Source organism: Salmo salar, unplaced genomic scaffold (assembly GCF_965601325.2).
Source record: "Salmo salar unplaced genomic scaffold, fSalSal1 ptg000838l, whole genome shotgun sequence".
Lineage (NCBI taxonomy): Eukaryota > Metazoa > Chordata > Actinopteri > Salmoniformes > Salmonidae > Salmo > Salmo salar.
This window is the reverse complement of record NW_027675516.1, coordinates 927,871-943,259: the sequence shown is the minus strand read 5'-3', so window position 1 is coordinate 943,259 and position 15,389 is coordinate 927,871. Positions and strand designations below refer to the sequence as shown.

The 15,389-nt window shown below is 42.6% G+C and overlaps 1 long non-coding RNA gene across 2 annotated transcripts; it reads right to left on the bottom strand.

Annotated features, from left to right (window-relative positions):
• Positions 1-160: 160 nt before the first annotated feature.
• LOC145877290 (uncharacterized) lies at positions 161-5,605 on the bottom strand. 2 transcript variants are annotated; one of them, XR_014391639.1, is made up of 4 exons: positions 5,478-5,605; positions 3,319-3,487; positions 3,062-3,143; positions 161-381 (listed from the first exon to the last, which is right to left on the bottom strand). It is a non-coding gene; the product is annotated as an uncharacterized LOC145877290 (long non-coding RNA). The 2 variants fall into 2 exon arrangements; XR_014391638.1 differs by having other exon boundaries at positions 162-381; positions 3,065-3,143.
• Between the last annotated feature and the right edge of the window lie 9,784 nt (positions 5,606-15,389).

Genomic DNA, 15,389 nt, shown 5'->3' with positions numbered 1-15,389 from the left:
CAAGTCTCTGGAGCTCACATCCTGGTCTGGGGTCTCTAATCAGAGGGAGGGAGGGAGGGCTACTCCTTATTACTGTACCTCACCTCAGTCTCCTTCAAGTCTCTGGAGCTCACATCCTGGTCTGGGGTCTCTAATCAGAGGGAGGGAGGGAGGGCATCTCCTTATTACTGTACCTCACCTCAGTCTCCTTCAAGTCTCTGGAGCTCACATCCTGGTCTGGGGTCTCTAATCAGAGGGAGGGAGGGTGTTGTGTGTGAAATCCCAGCCATGGTGGGATAAGGTAGAGTTCATATCTCTTTCTCAATCTCTCTCTCAGAAAAGGTTCTCTTCAAAGATGACCATCAAGTCGCTCTGGAAGTTGATGTCAATGGTGTCCGCCATCTGTAGAGAGAGGGGGATGAGAGACAGAGCGAGAGAGAGAGGAATTAGATGCAGTGTTAATCTTTCCCATCTCTTCTCAGCTAAACTACCTCTCCTCTGTATTATTGTAATATAACTGAATATACATAATATAACAAGAATATACATATATTAATACGTATCTTTATGATGATTCTCTCCTCCTCTCTCCTGTTATACCATGTTAGTATTATAGTAGTATTACTGCTATAAAGTATTACCACCTCTCTCCTGCTATACTAGTATAACATGTTAGTATTATAGTAGTATAACTGCTATAAAGTATTACCACCTCTCTTCTGCTAGAAAAGTATATTATGTTAGTATTATAGTAGTATAACTGCTATAAAGTATTACCACCTCTCTTCTGCTAGAAAAGTATATTATGATAGTATTATAGTAGTATAACTGCTATAAAGTATTACCACCTCTCTCCTGCTATACTAGTATAACATGTTAGTATTATAGTAGTATCACTGCTATAAAGTATTACCGCCTCTCTCCTGCTATACTAGTATAACATGTTAGTATTATAGTAGTATTACTGCTATAAAGTATTGCCACCTCTCTCCTGCTATACCAGTATAACATGTTAGTATTATAGTAGTATTACTGCTATAAAGTATTACCACCTCTCTCCTGCTATACTAGTATTTTATGTTAGTATTATAGTAGTATTACTGCAATAAAGTATTACCACCTCTCTCCTGCTATACTAGTATAACATGTTAGTATTATAGTAGTATTACTGCTATAAAGTATTACCGCCTCTCTCCTGCTATACTAGTATAACATGTTAGTATTATAGTAGTATTACTGCTATAAAGTATTACCGCCTCTCTCCTGCTATACTAGTATAACATGTTAGTATTATAGTAGTATTACTGCTATAAAGTATTACCGCCTCTCTCCTGCTATACTAGTATAACATGTTAGTATTATAGTAGTATTACTGCTATAAAGTATTACCGCCTCTCTCCTGCTATACTAGTATATCATGTTAGTATTATAGTAGTATTACTGCTAAACTAGTATTTTATGTTAGTATTATAGTAGTATTACTGCAATAAAGTATTACCACCTCTCTCCTGCTATACTAGTATAACATGTTAGTATTATAGTAGTATTACTGCTATAAAGTATTACCGCCTCTCTCCTGCTATACTAGTATAACATGTTAGTATTATAGTAGTATTACTGCTATAAAGTATTACCGCCTCTCTCCTGCTATACTAGTATATCATGTTAGTATTATAGTAGTATTACTGCTATAAAGTACTGCCAACTCTCTCCTGCTAAACTAGTATTTTATGTTAGTATTATAGTAGTATTACTGCTATAAAGTATTACCACCTCTCTTCTGCTAAACTAGTATTTTATGTTAGTATTATAGTAGTATTACTGCAATAAAGTATTACCGCCTCTCTCCTGCTATACTAGTATAACATGTTAGTATTATAGTAGTATTACTGCTATAAAGTATTACCGCCTCTCTCCTGCTATACTAGTATAACATGTTAGTATTATAGTAGTATTACTGCTATAAAGTATTACCACCTCTCTCCTGCTATACTAGTATAACATGTTAGTATTATAGTAGTATTACTGCTATAAAGTATTACCGCCTCTCTCCTGCTATACTAGTATAACATGTTAGTATTATAGTAGTATTACCGCCTCTCTCCTGCTATACTAGTATAACATGTTAGTATTATAGTAGTATTACCGCCTCTCTCCTACTATACTAGTATAACATGTTAGTATTATAGTAGTATTACTGCTATAAAGTATTGCCACCTCTCTCCTGCTATACTAGTATAACATGTTAGTATTATAGTAGTATTACTGCTATAAAGTATTACTGCCTCTCTCCTACTATACTAGTATAACATGTTAGTATTATAGTAGTATTACTGCTATAAAGTATTACCACCTCTCTTCTGCTAAACTAGTATTTTATGTTAGTATTATAGTAGTATTACTGCTATAAAGTATTACCACCTCTCTCCTGCTATACTAGTATAACATGTTAGTATTATAGTAGTATTACCGCCTCTCTCCTACTATACTAGTATAACATGTTAGTATTATAGTAGTATTACTGCTATAAAGTATTACCGCCTCTCTCCTGCTATACTAGTATAACATGTTAGTATTATAGTAGTATAACTGCTATAAAGTATTACCACCTCTCTCCTGCTATACTAGTATAACATGTTAGTATTATAGTAGTATTACTGCTATAAAGTATTACCGCCTCTCTCCTGCTATACTAGTATAACATGTTAGTATTATAGTAGTATTACTGCTATAAAGTATTACCGCCTCTCTCCTGCTATACTAGTATAACATGTTAGTATTATAGTAGTATTACTGCTATAAAGTATTGCCACCTCTCTCCTGCTATACTAGTATAACATGTTAGTATTATAGTAGTATTACTGCTATAAAGTATTACTGCCTCTCTCCTACTATACTAGTATAACATGTTAGTATTATAGTAGTATTACTGCAATAAAGTATTACCACCTCTCTCCTGCTATACTAGTATAACATGTTAGTATTATAGTAGTATTACTGCAATAAAGTATTACCACCTCTCTCCTGCTATACTAGTATAACATGTTAGTATTATAGTAGTATTACTGCTATAAAGTATTACCACCTCTCTCCTCCTCCTTTCCTGCTCGCGGCGTCTCGCCAGCTCCCTCTGCTGGTCCACAGAGTCCTCGTCGTCAAGGCTACTGGAGAAGAGAAAGTGGAGTGTCAGAGGGGGATGAGCTTAGATGGGGTGCTAGAATGAGCTTCTCCCTTTATCCATCCTTCCCTTTTTTCTCACCATAGTTTCTACCTCGGCTGAGAGGTCTTCTCCCTCTCCTCCTCCTCCTCCCTTTCCCTCCCTCCATCCTTCCCTCTTACCGTAGTTTCTCCTGCTCTCTCCTGGCCTGTGCTTTTAGCTGTTTCTCTCTCTCCTTCTCTCGGGCGACGCGACGGACCTGTTCGAAGCTGTCGCTAGAGGAGCGGACAGCGGAGGCGGGGGTGGACTGAGAACGCTGGGCCAAGAACCCATGTTCTTTAACTTCACATCCTGGGAGGGGAGGGAGAAAGTGTAGTGGGAGGGGGAAGAGTGCCACACAGACATTTCGTTAACACCCACTTTTTAAAGACATTTCACCTCCATTTTAATAACACTGCCTTACAGGAGAAGTTATTCTTTTTTTTTTACAACTAAATCTATTTTATTTATGTAAGTTGAATTTCATAGTAAGGGTCCAGACACTTTTTTTTTGTGATTTCACATGCTTTTGAGAAACTTACCCCAACCAGCAAATCATGTTTTTGGGAAACCCGAGCAAATCACATCCTCATTTTGTAATTGTGTTTCGTTTAAAGCCTATTTATTTTTGTTACAAGCCGTGTTTCGTTAAAGCCTGTGTAAAGTTAATTTGTTTCAATGTACCGGTAGGCACCTGCGGCTTATAGACATGTGCGACTTATTTATGTTCAAAATAATACTTTTTTTAAAATTCAGTGGGTGCGGCTTATATTCAGGTGCACTTAATAGTCCGGGAAATTACGCCAGTTGTTCTGTATAGACGCATAAACACTCCCGTCTACAGACTTCCGTTGGACGACCGATATCTAATGAGGCTTTGGCTAGTTGTTCTGGACGACCGATATCTAATGAGGCTTTGGCTAGTTGTTCTGGACGACCGATATCTAATGAGGCTTTGGCTAGTTGTTCTGGACGACCGATATCTAATGAGGCTTTGGCTAGTTGTTCTGGACGACCGATATCTAATGAGGCTTTGGCTAGTTGTTCTGGACGACCGATATCTAATGAGGCTTTGGCTAGTTGTTCTGGACGACCGATATCTAATGAGGCTTTGGCTAGTTGTTCTGGACGACCGATATCTAATGAGGCTTTGGCTAGTTGTTCTGGACGACCGATATCTAATGAGGCTTTGGCTAGTTGTTCTGGACGACCGATATCTAATGAGGCTTTGGCTAGTTGTTCTGGACGACCGATATCTAATGAGGCTTTGGCTAGTTGTTCTGGACGACCGATATCTAATGAGGCTTTGGCTAGTTGTCCTGGACGACCGATATCTAATGAGGCTTTGGCTAGTTGTCCTGGACGACCGATATCTAATGAGGCTTTGGCTAGTTGTCCTGGACGACCGATATCTAATGAGGCTTTGGCTAGTTGTTCTGGACGACCGATATCTAATGAGGCTTTGGCTAGTTGTCCTGGACGACCGATATCTAATGAGGCTTTGGCTAGTTGTTCTGGACGACCGATATCTAATGAGGCTTTGGCTAGTTGTTCTGGACGACCGATATCTAATGAGGCTTTGGCTAGTTGTTCTGGACGACCGATATCTAATGAGGCTTTGGCTAGTTGTCCTGGACGACCGATATCTAATGAGGCTTTGGCTAGTTGTTCTGGACGACCGATATCTAATGAGGCTTTGGCTAGTTGTTCTGGACGACCGATATCTAATGAGGCTTTGGCTAGTTGTTCTGGACGACCGATATCTAATGAGGCTTTGGCCCCTGAAAAAGGGGAGAAATAATCACGAGAGTGATACGGTATTGTTTCCTCACTGAGAACTTTTACTGCAAATCATTTTACCAAAGTAACACATTTTACAAAACAACAGATCTACAGGAAAGAGCTAGTGTTGTAGGGTACAAGGCTTATTCAAGTCACAACAGTATACACTGTAATTCACTGAAACATACACTCATTTCAATATAACTGTCAAGCACAAAGCTTTAACTCAGTAAACCATAACTCAATTTATCAACAGTCAATAAAGTGTTTGAAAAACCATTATACAAATAACACCGCAAAATATCTTATTAATAACAACGCACATGTTCATTGACGATCGACATAAAATGGCAGCTACTCTCAGTACGAAGCCTTCGCTGCAACCGAACAGGGCTCATATTACTCTCTGCAAACTGAACTCTAACTTCCTCAAGATGTTACTAAGACACAGCTTAAACACTCTTGACATGTTAGCGAGTTATTACATTTAAATGACTCTGTTTTATCATCAATAACGTACCTGGAAAAGGGGAGAAATAATCCCGAGTGTGATACGGTATTGTTTCCTCACTGAGAACTTTTACTGTAATGAGGAAAAGACCGCGATTTCCCCGCGAACTTGGCTGGAGACCAGAGCAATCGATCTCAGGCTCATAGATTAAAGAGCATTTAGTAGATCACAGATTAACACTTTTCCCCTTCAATTTGGCACCACAAAATAAAGTAATCAATATAACGGTTTACACATTCCTTTTACAATTCTTACCTTTTGTACGCTTGATGGATTTTTTACTTTTTAACACAATTATATGAATGTTATCCATCTCTATCAACTAATACAGAATGCATGATATTTTTAACCTTAGATGTTTTAAGATCCTCACATACTATGAACTTACTAATACTTTTTAATGTATAACAGGCTATGAGTATTTCCTGTAACCTGTCACATATACAGGGGGTACCAGGTAGTAATGAGGCTATATACAGGGGGTACCAGGTAGTAATGAGGCTATATACAGGGGGTACCAGGTAGTAATGAGGCTATATACAGGGGGTACCAGGTAGTAATGAGGCTATATACAGGGGGTACCAGGTAGTAATGAGGCTATATACAGGGGGTACCAGGTAGTAATGAGGCTATATACAGGGGGTACCAGGTAGTAATGAGGCTATATACAGGGGGTACCAGGTAGTAATGAGGCTATATACAGGGGGTACCAGGTAGTAATGAGGCTATATACAGGGGGTACCAGGTAGTAATGAGGCTATATACAGGGGGTACCAGGTAGTAATGAGGCTATATACAGGGGGTACCAGGTAGTAATGAGGCTATATACAGGGGGTACCAGGTAGTAATGAGGCTATATACAGGGGGTACCGGGTAGTAATGAGGCTATATACAGGGGGTACCGGGTAGTAATGAGGCTATATACAGGGGGTACCAGGTAGTAATGAGGCTATATACAGGGGGTACCAGGTAGTAATGAGGCTATATACAGGGGGTACCGGGTAGTAATGAGGTTATATACAGGGGGTACCAGGTAGTAATGAGGCTATATACAGGGGGTACCGGGTAGTAATGAGGCTATATACAGGGGGTACCAGGTAGTAATGAGGTTATATACAGGGGGTACCGGGTAGTAATGAGGCTATATACAGGGGGTACCAGGTAGTAATGAGGCTATATACAGGGGGTACCGGGTAGTAATGAGGCTATATACAGGGGGTACCGGGTAGTAATGAGGCTATATACAGGGGGTACCGGGTAGTAATGAGGCTATATACAGGGGGTACCGGGTAGTAATGAGGTTATATACAGGGGGTACCGGGTAGTAATGAGGCTATATACAGGGGGTACCGGGTAGTAATGAGGCTATATACAGGGGGTACCGGGTAGTAATGAGGCTATATACAGGGGGTACCAGGTAGTAATGAGGCTATATACAGGGGGTACCGGGTAGTAATGAGGTTATATACAGGGGGTACCTCCTCTCCTCTCTGACTAATGACTGACTCCTGGAGGATCCTGGGAGCGTCCGCGGACAGGATGGCGTGCGTTGCCACGGCGATGATCGTCCCCGCCCCCCTCTCCCTCAGCATCTCCGCTGCCGCCACGAAACCCACCGCATCATCGATGATGTCATCCTGACACACACACACACACACACACACACACACACACACACACACACACACACACACACACACACACACACACACACACACACACACACACGAGACTGATAGATTATGGTAAAGGTTCTGAGGACAGGGTACTAACCTACCCAACCCTCTAACGGGGTACTAACCTACCCAACCCTCTAACGGGGTACTAACCTACCCAACCCTCTAACGGGGTACTAACCCACCCAACCCTCTAACAGGGTACTAACCTACCCAACCCTCTAACAGGGTACTAACCTACCCAACCATCTAACGGGGTACTAACCTACCCAACCCTCTAACGGGGTACTAACCTACCCAACCCTCTAACAGGGTACTAACCTACCCAACCATCTAACGGGGTACTAACCTACCCAACCCTCTAACGGGGTACTAACCTACCCAACCCTCTAACGGGGTACTAACCTACCCAACCCTCTAACGGGGTACTAACCTACCCAACCCTCTAACGGGGTACTAACCTACCCAACCCTCTAACGGGGTACTAACCTACCCAACCATCTAACGGGGTACTAACCTACCCAACCCTCTAACGGGGTACTAACCTACCCAACCCTCTAATGGGGTACTAACCTACCCAACCCTCTAACGGGGTACTAACCTACCCAACCCTCTAACGGGGTACTAACCTACCCAACCCTCTAACGGGGTACTAACCTACCCAACCCTCTAACGGGGTACTAACCTACCCAACCCTCTAACAGGGTACTAACCTACCCAACCCTCTAACAGGGTACTAACCTACCCAACCCTCTAACAGGGTACTAACCTACCCAACCCTCTAACGGGGTACTAACCTACCCAACCCTCTAACGGGGTACTAACCTACCCAACCCTCTAACGGGGTACTAACCTACCCAACCATCTAACGGGGTACTAACCTACCCAACCCTCTAACGGGGTACTAACCTACCCAACCCTCTAACGGGGTACTAACCTACCCAACCCTCTAACGGGGTACTAACCTACCCAACCCTCTAACGGGGTACTAACCTACCCAACCCTCTAACGGGGTACTAACCTACCCAACCCTCTAACGGGGTACTAACCTACCCAACCCTCTAACGGGGTACTAACCTACCCAACCCTCTAACGGGGTACTAACCTACCCAACCCTCTAACGGGGTACTAACCTACCCAACCCTCTAACGGGGTACTAACCTACCCAACCCTCTAACGGGGTACTAACCTACCCAACCCTCTAACGGGGTACTAACCTACCCAACCCTCTAACGGGGTACTAACCTACCCAACCCTCTAACGGGGTACTAACCTACCCAACCCTCTAACGGGGTACTAACCTACCCAACCCTCTAACGGGGTACTAACCTACCCAACCCTCTAACGGGGTACTAACCTACCCAACCCTCTAACGGGGTACTAACCTACCCAACCCTCTAACGGGGTACTAACCTACCCAACCCTCTAACGGGGTACTAACCCACCAACCCTCTAACGGGGTACTAATCTACCCAACCCTCTAACGGGGTACTAACCTACCCAACCCTCTAACGGGGTACTAACCTACCCAACCCTCTAACGGGGTACTAACCTACCCAACCCTCTAACGGGGTACTAACCTACCCAACCCTCTAACGGGGTACTAACCTACCCAACCCTCTAACGGGGTACTAACCTACCCAACCCTCTAACGGGGTACTAACCTACCCAACCCTCTAACGGGGTACTAACCTACCCAACCCTCTAACGGGGTACTAACCTACCCAACCCCCTAACGGGGTACTAACCTACCCAACCCTCTAACGGGGCACTAACCTACCCAACCCTCTAACGGGGTACTAACCTACCCAACCCTCTAACGGGGTACTAACCTACCCAACCCTCTAACGGGGTACTAACCTACCCAACCCTCTAACGGGGTACTAACCTACCCAACCCTCTAACGGGGTACTAACCTACCCAACCCTCTAACGGGGTACTAACCTACCCAACCCCCTAACAGGGTACTAACCTACCCAACCCCCTAACAGGGTACTAACCTACCCAACCCTCTAACTAACAGGGTACTAACCTACCCAACCCTCTAACAGGGTACTAACCTACCCAACCCTCTAACTAACAGGGTACTAACCTACCCAACCCTCTAACTAACAGGGTACTAACCTACCCAACCCTCTAACGGGGTACTAACCTACCCAACCCTCTAACGGGGTACTAACCTACCCAACCCTCTAACAGGGTACTAACCTACCCAACCCTCTAACGGGGTACTAACCTACCCAACCCTCTAACGGGGTACTAACCTACCCAACCCTCTAACGGGGTACTAACCTACCCAACCCTCTAACGGGGTACTAACCTACCCAACCCCCTAACAGGGTACTAACCTACCCAACCCCCTAACAGGGTACTAACCTACCCAACCCTCTAACTAACAGGGTACTAACCTACCCAACCCTCTAACAGGGTACTAACCTACCCAACCCTCTAACTAACAGGGTACTAACCTACCCAACCCTCTAACTAACAGGGTACTAACCTACCCAACCCTCTAACGGGGTACTAACCTACCCAACCCTCTAACGGGGTACTAACCTACCCAACCCTCTAACAGGGTACTAACCTACCCAACCCTCTAACGGGGTACTAACCTACCCAACCCTCTAACGGGGTACTAACCTACCCAACCCTCTAACGGGGTACTAACCTACCCAACCCTCTAACGGGGTACTAACCTACCCAACCCTGCCTTTAGGGAACTGTGGTTGTGGGTAGTGTAGTCCTACCTCCTCCTGTATGTACTGCAGTAGGAGGGGGTTGTGGGTAGTGTAGTCCTACCTCCTCCTGTACATACTGCAGTAGGAGGGGGTTGTGGGTAGTGTAATCCTACCTCCTCCTGGATGTACTGCAGTAGGAGGGGGTTGTGGGTAGTGTAGTCCTACCTCCTCCTGTATGTACTGCAGTAGGAGGGGTTGTGGGTAGTGTAGTCCTACCTCCTCCTGTAGATACTGCAGTAGGAGGGGGTTGTGGGTAGTGTAGTCCTACCTCCTGTATGTACTGCAGTAGGAGGGGGTTGTGGGTAGTGTAGTCCTACCTCCTCCTGTACGTACTGCAGTAGGAGGGGGTTGTGGGTAGTGTAGTCCTACCTCCTCCTGTTTGTACTGCAGTAGGAGGGGGTTGTGGGTAGTGTAATCCTACCTCCTCCTGGATGTACTGCAGTAGGAGGGGGTTATGCAAATTAACTGAATCCCCCCCAAAAAAACGTTCCACTGCATTTCAGCCCTGCCACAAAAGGACCAGCATGTCAGTGATTCTCTCGTTAACAGGTGTGAGTGTTGACGAGGACAAGGCTGGAGATCACTCTGTCATGCTGATTGAGTTCGAATAACAGACTGGAAGCTTCGGGTGTACACCGTTAGTTTATACTGGATACACCTGGTGTACACCGTTAGTTTATACTGGATACACCTGGTGTACACCGTTAGTTTATACTGGATACACCTGGTGTACACCGTTAGTTTATTCTGGATACACCGGGTGTACAACTTTAGTTTATACTGGATACACCGGGTGTACACCGTTAGTTTATACTGGATACACCGGGTGTACACCGTTAGTTTATACTGGATACACAGGGTGTACACCATTTAGTTTATACTGGATACACCGGGTGTACAACTTTAGTTTATACTGAATACACCGGGGGTACACCGTTAGTTTATACTGGATACACCGGGTGGGTTAGTTCTTCTTGAGAGAACTAACCCAAAATTAGTCGAACTAACCCAAAATTAGTTGAAAGGCTAAGGGATTCTCTTCCTGAGAAGAAGCTGACAGCCTTCAAACAGAGCAAAAAAAGTGGTCCCAAACAATATGTCAAAATGAATAAAAAAATGATACAGCTGTCTTTAATAAGATCAAACTGAACTAACTGCTATCTTGAAATGTTGAAAAAGTGTTTTTAAATAGGCATCCTATCATTTGAAAATTAGTTGAAAGGCTAAGTGATTCTCCTCCTGAGAAGAAGCTGACAGCCTTCAAACATAGTGCAAAAAAAGTGTCACTGAGAAATAGGATAATTATGAAACATGAAAACTATATTGTCTGACTCAGCTACTATGCATGTTGGTTGGACAACACGAACACTTCGCTCGCTACATGTGAAAATTAAAAAGGATGGTTAGGATACTTAGCATGTTAGCTAACCCTTCCCTAACCACTAGCCCAGGGGTTCTCAAACTTTTTTGTGATAGCAAATTCATCAGTGACCCCCTCATAATCAGAACACAACTCGAGTGAGATAAAAAAAATATCATACAAGGAGTTTTACCATGATTTCGTGTGCAAGGCCGGACAAACCAAGTCTCGGGCCCTGGGAATGAACATTTTAAAGGTCTGCCTCTTGGAGGGAAAAAAACTTGCTAATTTCCTGCATTCTACACATTTTGTCATGGGGCAGAGAAATGTTTCTTGTTGCAACTATAACGCTAATATCCTGCAGTTCTACACATGTTGTCATGAGGCAGAGAAATGTTTCTTGTTGCAACTATAACGCTAATATCCTGCAGTTCTACACATGTTGTCATGAGGCAGAGAAATGTTTCTTGTTGCAACTATAACGCTAATATCCTGCAGTTCTACACATGTTGTCATGGGGCAGAGAAATGTTTCTTGTTGCAACTATAACGCTAATATCCTGCAGTTCTACACATGTTGTCATGGGGCAGAGAAATGTTTCTTGTTGCAACTATAACGCTAATATCCTGCAGTTCTACACATGTTGTCATGGGGCAGAGAAATGTTTCTTGTTGCAACTATAACGCTAATATCCTGCAGTTCTACACATGTTGTCATGGGGCAGAGAAATGTTTCTTGTTGCAACTATAACGCTAATATCCTGCAGTTCTACACATGTTGTCATGGGGCAGAGAAATGTTTCTTGTTGCAACTATAACGCTAATATCCTGCAGTTCTACACATGTTGTCATGAGGCAGAGAGAAAACGACTGTGTAACGAAGACGCTGTGAGTTGAGAAGCAGGTGAAACGTTTAATAAAACAACAAACGAGACAACATAACAGTAGCGTCTTTGCATGTACACAGGATCAATACTGACTGGGGAAGGAACCTAAGGGAGGGCCAGATATAGGGGTGGTAATAAGTAAGGTAATGGAGTCCAGGTTTGCCTCATGACAACGTGCAGGTGCTCGTAATGATGGATCCCAGGACCGGCGGTTAGTATACCGGCGACGTCAAACACCGGAGGGGAGGAGCGAGAGCAGACGTGACAGACTGCCACCTCTCATTGAAGCCATGGAAGTTCACGGCCGACCGCACCACTGCAGGCATTGTTAGCAGAAAACAGGATCCCCCATAATAGTGAAATAAATAAATAGAAAGTCAATCATGGTACCAATAAATGCTTCTAATACACCAGATGTATGTCCTTGAACCGATTATGTTTAAATCTCATTTAAAAAGCATTTTTGAAACGGTCTGTTTGAGATACAAGTTTGAGGTGGCTTTTTTAAAGTATTTTTTCTCCAATTAATGCTTCGGCCACAAATACGAGTATAGTCAAAATTATTTGGGTATGAGTTAACAGAACATTAACTTTTAAAAGTTTGATTTTCACTGGACAATTACTTTAAATTACAGTGCATTTATGTAAAAAAAATATAGTATTGAAGTATTGAGATGGAAAATGTATAATAGGTGGAGTACTGTGGATACCAATAGGCTCATGTTGCCCAAGGTTTAATAACAAACATTGTAGATTAATAATATTACATTGTATTGTATTACACCCTCTAAACTTCCACGGATCCCTGGGGCAAAATGTGTTTTTTCAGTTGTTGGATCCCCCCGCTCCCTTTTGCCCTCAGAACAACCTCAATGCGTTGGAGCATGGACTCTACAAGGTGTCGAAAGCATTCCACAGGGATGCTGGCCCATGTTGACTCAAATGCTTCCCACAGTTGTGTCAAGTTGGCTGGATGTCCTTTTGTCTTGCCCATTTACCTTCTGAATGGCACACATACACAGTACATGTCTCAATTGTCTCAAGGCTTAAAAAACCTTCTTTAACCTGTCTCCTCTCTTTCATCTACACGGATGGAAGTGGATTTAACAGGTGACATCAATAAGGGATCATATCTTTCTCCTGAATCCCCTGTTTTCAATACAGGTATAACGACACTGAGCTTTTTTTCGAAAATGTTTTATGAGGTTGGAGAACACATTTGGGAGGGATCTTGAAACTTTGCCGCAAGTGGATCTTTTAGCAAGACAATAACCCCAAGCACACATCAAAATCCACAAAGAAATGGTTCATTGACCACAAAATCAACATTTTGAATGGCCGTCTCAGGATTTGATCCCCATTGAAAACCTGTGGTTTGAATTGAAGAGGGCAGTCCATAAACGCAGACGAAGGATATCAAGGATCTGGAAATATTCTGTATGGAGGAGTGGTCTAAGATCCCTCCCAATGTGTTCTCCAATCATCATTAAAAAAGTGTTTAAGGCTGTGTTGTTATCCTCGCAAAGGGAGGATGCTAGAGTATTAAAAACAGGGGTGCCAATCATTTTGATAATTTTGTATTACTTGTTTAACAAAATCTCTTGCTCTGAGCACTTGCATTAGTATAAAATAATATAATTTTCCCTTTTTTTGCATTCAAATACTGTAGAATTAGTAGTATTTGTATTATATATTTTATATAGTATTTTTTGCTCATCTTTCTCAAGGGTGCCAATAATTTGGGACTTGACTGTATGTAATCAAATAGTCCATATTTCAGAGGTACCTTTTGTATGAGGTAAGATGTTCCTTCTAAATCTTGTTATTGCGTAACATTTTTATGCTTGTCTTTGAAACGAATAGTCCAAGAGTACCCAATGTTTCAGAACCAGATTTTGGTTTCAGCTGACAACTACATACCTTTGCCTTTCAATCTCCTACACAATATCCCCTTGACTGGTGTGCATGAAGATATCAAGAGAGACAGACATCTAGCAAGAAAAAGTCAATTGGAGGGAACACTGACAGATCAGCGCAACAAGACCATGGATTTTTACACTGGCTGCAGTGAGCAGAAAGCAAGAAAACTCAATAAAAAAATGTGAATGTGGAAATGCCTAAAATAACATTGTGAATCCGACTGAGTGAAAACAATTCACAATTCTCCTACATTTACAGTCCTAGTTATCATTGCCCAAAACAAAGGGAATCATTTCAAACATCTCACACATTTTTGCTTATTGTGTCCATTGACTAGAATTCATATATATTTGGGTTAAAAGACCAATTCAGTGGAAAAACAAAATGGGGTAAAAATAGCCCAGCCCAGTTAATATTGACTGCAGCTGCAGCTCTTCAGGCAGCAGCACTCCCACTTCATCTTACGTTAGGGACACAGATCAAGGGTTCTCCAGGGACTGACAGTATTCTTCAAGCTAATTACATCCAGTTTATTTGGGGTGTCAGGTAGCCTAGTGCCTAGTGGTTAGCGCATTGGGCCAGTAACCGAAAGGTTGTTGGATCGAATCCCTGAGCTGACAAGGTAAAAAATCTGTCATTCTGCCCTAAATAAGGCAGTTAACCCACTGTTCCCTGGTAGGCTGTCATTGTAAATAAGAATTTGTTCTTAACTGACTTGCCTAGTCAAAATAAAAGGTTAAATTGACAGCACCTTGTCTCTGCAAGCCAAGTAGGAAGGTTAGTTCACCTCACAAACCAGAGTCCATTTTTTGTTGTTGTTGATTAACATCGAGGATGAGTGCCATGGGAACTATCGGTATGGCCCAGCAGGACCAGCCTAAGTGACAGGCCTCACATGTTTAATATAATGCACACAAAATAATGGAGCCCTTAACCTTCACGGCACATTCAACGTTTTTTTTTGCTCTCCATGCAATCCTCGCACGCAGACGTATGTGTGTGTGCAACAGGCTGAATGAAGCTAATGAATCCAACATGGACAGAGAGGCTGCATTGTTTTGTTCATCATGAACCATGCCTATAGACCAATCACCATGACTAATTAGCTCAACTAAGAGCAGCAATTTACTCTACAGGCCATAATGGGAGGTGGAAGCTCAACTTGCAATATTTAATGCTCTTATATAATGACACATAACCAGTGGTGTAAAGTACTCAAGTAAAAATACTTTAAAGTACTACTTAAGTCATTTTCTGGGGGGTATCTGTACTTTACTATTTATATTTGACAACTTTTACTTTTACTTTGCTACCTTCCTAAAGAAAATAATGTACTTTTTA